The 5,390-nt window shown below is 39.2% G+C and overlaps 1 long non-coding RNA gene across 1 annotated transcript; it reads left to right on the top strand.

The window, feature by feature from the left end:
- The first annotated feature begins 6 nt into the window (after positions 1–6).
- On the top strand, positions 7–4,996 carry LOC108446207. Its single transcript, XR_001861331.1, has 2 exons — positions 7–393; positions 2,062–4,996. It is a non-coding gene; the product is annotated as an uncharacterized LOC108446207 (long non-coding RNA).
- The last annotated feature ends 394 nt before the right edge of the window (positions 4,997–5,390 follow it).

The following is a 5,390-nucleotide window of genomic DNA, read 5'->3' as shown; positions in this document are numbered from 1 at the left end:
AGCTCTGCTGCCCCGTCGGGCCGGGAGCGGGGCCGAGCCCCGCCGCGCATCACTCTGGGGCTCCTGCCCGGTGTTTCACCTGGCGCCACGTGCTCCTCCGTAACGCTGTTTGAAAATGGCCTTTATTCGTGAAACTTCTCCTAGGGGAAGTACTTTTCTCTCCTTTTTTTGTTTTTAAGACCTTCTTTCCCCTCTTCACTGATGCAGGATTTGGAAGTGGACTTCCTGGAGAATGACCCTGGCAATGAGTGCAGGTTTCCCTGAAAGCTGAGGCTGTTTCTTATTCCCTAGGAAACTGATGGGAGAGGGGACCTCGGATGTCGGCCCAATCTCCGTCTTTTATTTGTCTCGACTTTGAGGCAGATTTTCTCTTTCAGCTCTGGGAACTGACAGGTACAATTCCCATAGGCACCTTTGCATGAAACAAGACCAAGGCCAAGAAGTTGATACGTCATTGCTTTTGCTAGCTAGCCAGAAGTATGTCCTTCTATTAATTGCTATTAAAAGGTTAACCTTGTAGCTCAGTTATTGAATAATCATTAATCCATGGAGGATACACAAGCCCAAAGGTTAATAATAGGAATAGCAATTAATAATATTGACCTTGCCAGTGGGGAGAGTATTTTTGTCACAGTTATTAAGAGGCACTACTATTTATACTAGGTACAGTGGTGCAAATTTGGACTCAATATGTTGAGTACTAATTTACTGCAACAACACTAGAAATTAAGCCACCCCTTTATCTCCATGTTATCAGTTTGCTGACTTTTTCTCTGTTTAAAATGTATCATCCCCTACTCTCTCATTTTAAATAGAAATGCTAGGTCTTTAATCAATTCTGACATTTCCACTAGAAAATAACATTGAGCTCACTTACACAGATAAAAATTTATTTGCCTGCAGCTGATTTGTTGTAGTGCTTTGGACCTATTCATTTCCCAGAGAGGACTTAGCTTTTTATGGTATTTTGATACCATGGGAATAAATAGGAAAATAAATAGGAAATCAGTACGGAGGGGACATTCTCACTTTTATAGGTCCAACTCTCCACTCCCTGGAGTCGCCTCCTTGCAGGGCTGCTCTAACTGACTGACTGACTAACCTACATCCTTCTATTGTCAAAGACCCATCTCCTTTATCTGTATCACATTTTTGACTGGCTGGTCAGTAAGCCCTAATAATAATCGTGTTTCATGTCTCAGAAATCTAATAATCAAGTTACTCATTGCTACAAATTGCAGCTAAACTATTTGGGTTAGTCATGTTATCCCCACTTTAAAGGCAGGGAAACTGAAAAGGGAAAATTAACACATTTGCCTGAGGCTACACATGGATTTAAGACCAGATCCAGAACTGGAACTGAATTTAGACCAAGCTCCCTCTTAAAGATCCTCAAATGCACTATGGAAAATCCTTCCTTAAAATAGAAATGTAACATAAGCCTTATTTTTCATCAACTTTGTGTATTAGTCAAAATATACACGCTTTTTTTAAGGTCACATTTTGTTTTTAAAAGATAAGATCTATCCAGCTTAAAAAAAAAGTGTGGTAATACTTTTCAACTACATTGGGCAGTTTACTTTGGAAACAAATATTTAATATCAGACTGTGAGCAGTAATGGGAATAGAATTGCTTGATATTAGGCTACTGTAAACAATATTAGCTGAATGTTATGGTATAGTTACAGACTAACAAAATATGATGGGAAGTCCAGCATTAGTATAGAAAAGGTGCTCTTGCTTACCTAGTGTGAATTGGTTTTCACAATAATGCTCCTTCAGTGCTTTTAGTGCCAAAATCCCTAATATGGGTCTAAACACTGAAAAACATATGGAACAACCATATACTGTGCTTGAGAGTTATGATTTATATCATTAAGCAGTGAGTTTTACCAAGTTGTGTCATTCATGTCACTGAAGCAAGACATATATTGCCTGTCCTTTAGCTGTGGCATGTCATCAAAGCTATATGGTATGACTGAGCACAGATGGCATGCCTAAAAAGCAGGTGTACAATATAACTTTCCTATTACTGACACGTAGATATTTCCTCTTCCTCAGTGTCCACCCCCAGATGTTTGCTTGCCCAACCTTCTACAGGAACTACAGAAAGTCCTGTTCATCCTGCTCATCCCTGATGCCTGGAACTGTGCAGTTGAAATCCTATACAGAATAAGTGTTCGCATTCTTTTTAAATTTTTTTTTTTATTATTTATGCTGACAGCTCCATTCTGTGCATTTTTAGAGTCCTGATTTGAGGGAAGTGGGTGCAGATCTCATTCAAATAGTCATTCTCCAATACCATTAGCATTACCTGCCAAAAATGAAAGTGGCATATGAATCACAATAAGCCACTCATGAATTTGTGGATTTAGAACCTGCGAAGGAACAACAGATACACACGCGATTTCAAAGACCCGTCAGTTTTAGGGACTTCCAACAATGCATGAAAGTACATTTGTCCAAAGATCATGTTATTGATGGCACATTCTATAAGGCCTACAGACATAACTGATTCCAGGGTAGGATGATACTAACTGAAAATATTTCTGTTCCAGTCTTTCTTTTACAAGTGAGGTAGTGAAAATGATGAATCTGCTAATCATAACTATGTCAGAGGCCCTTCCTGAGGTGCCTCTTATTGAAGTGCTACTGTGACATAATGATGTGTTGCTTTTGTGTGAGAAGAGCTTTAAAATCCTCTGGGAATTATCACAGTTGCTTTCCAGTTCCTTTCAGACATGTAAATACCTTTATGTTTAGACATGAGTACAGAGGGGTGGAAAGTGAAGTTCAGTGAGGAGTAGAGTGGGGTTAAAAGCATCCACACAGACCCAGGAACCAAATACATACATATGTGGGGTTTTTTTCTGTATCTGATATTACCTGGGGCTTGAAGTGAAATGTTCATTATCAAGAAGCAACGCTGCGAAACCTGTGCCTACTTGAGAGTTATGTTGACCCATGGTTGACAGAGAAGGCCATCTTCAGCTTGAAATTACAGATGAGCAACAGAACTCTCAGTAGCACTCAGATACTTACGTTCTTCTCAAGTAATATGTACATTATCAAGTATGGCTTATCACGAGCTTTTAGTGTATGGATAATGCTGTATCAGTGAAAACCACTACATGCCACGTAGCATTCCTTATAATTGCTTGCTTTCTTCATGATTTGCTTAAGCTGAGCATGTCAGAAACTGAAAATAAGATTTGGGTCTTTTTTCCTTCTTAACGTACAAAAACTCCAGCCCACGTTTTGAAAACTATTTATATGTTATTGCTTGTGGAACATAGCAAAGACACCTGCATACTGGCATGGTCTATACATGGATGTCTCAGCAGCTTGATGAAATGTTAAGACTTGGTTTGAGTAACTGTGTTTTTCCAATCAGTTATAAATGTTATCTGTTGTAGATGAAAATGGTAGTCAACAGATACAACCATGCTGAAGTAGCCTTCTGTGTGTATTTTGAATGTGAGTACCCCAACCTTTTCTGATGTTTCATCTTGCTAGTGGCTCAGTGGAAGATAGATGACTTTTTCTGAATGTATCTTCAGTGCCTTTCTGCAGTCTTTTGGTTATTCTACTGCTTGTTGGTTACACACCAATCTCTTGAGCTCAGGCCTATATCACCTTGCTACTTGAATGTCTCTTCTGAAAATTTGTTTACTGAATTGGGCATCATGTCAATAATAACATATTCATCTGTCTGTCTCCAGACTGGCTTAAGTTCTCTCCAATCATTCCGTGAAGGCCCATGTTTCCAGGCCCTGATGCTACACCATACCTCAGTCCATTTGGCTTCTCTCCAAGATGGTAACTGTTTTCTGCTCTGCATCTCTGTTACAGGAGATCTTTGGATGACCTAAAAAAGTAAAGTGCATCCTGTAGATTTCCTTGTAAAATTTTGCTTTTTGGAAAGGAAGATCAACTTTTTGCAGGTGCATCAGTGATGTCAGACTCACTTCTGTTTTGCCTGACTGCCGTCTGCATCTTCCATCAGTCTAAAAGTATAATTTTTTAAAGGATTGAAGGAGTTATATTAATATTTGTGTGAAACACTTTTCCTGCACATTGTCTGTTCTTTTCTCCTTCCACTTGGTGTCTGGTTTGTCTTGGCTGCTTTTAAAAATTCTGTTGCCTGTAGTGAGGGACTGCCAGATTAAACCACTGAAGAGAAACCAGGTGACTGTCTACTTTTATGAATATAGGTTGTGTATAATAAATTCCGGTTTTACATCTATGCAAATTAAATCATCATATGATTCTGACTACATGCATTTTTTATCAAATATGGCATATATTTCACAAATTATATTTAACTTGTAGTCATGCTACAATTTTGAATACCTAACTAGGAGTTACAAGGTGTGCCACTAGATCTTAGTAAATAGGTCTACAAACCCAGAAGAAATAGGAGAAATTCAGCTTTTTTCTTGTATTCTTGGTAAGTCCAGTGAAAAAGCTTTTCCTCCTATAGGTGATAATATAAACTCCTCACCCCTGTGCTGTTTAGAGACAAAAATACACTTGGTTTCTAGAAATGTAGAGATTTTGTAAGGGCCTAAACAGAACGTGCCCAGAATAAAGAGGTTTCAGAGAAACATGTCTTTGGTCTGGAATTTACAGCATCTAGTTAGTGAGGCCTTTTATTACTGTTTCTGTCACAGAGTAGAAGACATCAGTCACAATGTCAAAATAAACATTTTACTTCTTCAGAATTATATTTTCACCTCGGGAATATTGTGAAGCAAAATCAGAATTTAGCATAATTCTTCCTGTGGACAGACAGGGCAGTTTTAGTGTCAAGCCCTAAGCCTTGCAATGTGATTCCCAACCATAGGTGCACCAGACTTTGAATAATCAGTCTGTCAGATGAGCTATGACAGGCATTATGCTGCGAAGGTAACCACTCAATGCTTTCAATGTTAACTGTCTTCAGTAACTGCTGCTGGTTTTTTCCTAAATAAAAAGATATTTTGGTGAGCACAAAGATGTCTCTTTCAATGCTTGTGTTTCGGTCACTAAGAGGATCTGGATGGTGTGAAATGTGGGAATCGGGTGGAATTTAAACATGTGAACAAACAGCTGTGATTCAGAAAACCTCTGCTAAGAAGTTGCCTAAACCTCAAAGCACTAGGTTTGCCTTAGAGTTAGTTCCTTTTCTACCTGGGACTCCTAAGTGGCCATTCAGGACTGTTCATGCCCACCCAAGTCCTCTCAACCCACAATATTCTTCTGCTCGAGTGTCTTGGTCAGCTTGGCCTCCTGGTTACTCCAGGAGTGTGCCCAGACTCCCTGACATGACTGCATTCTTGACAAAATGCAGCAGGGTCAGTGTGGTAATAGTGGGACTTATTCCCAGGACTATTTTTATTTTTACTCTT

The sequence above is a fragment of the Corvus brachyrhynchos genome, unplaced genomic scaffold (genome assembly GCF_000691975.1).
Source record: "Corvus brachyrhynchos isolate BGI_N302 unplaced genomic scaffold, ASM69197v1 scaffold53, whole genome shotgun sequence".
NCBI lineage: Eukaryota > Metazoa > Chordata > Aves > Passeriformes > Corvidae > Corvus > Corvus brachyrhynchos.
Note: the sequence above shows the minus strand (reverse complement) of the source record. Positions and strands in the feature narration are given on the sequence as shown.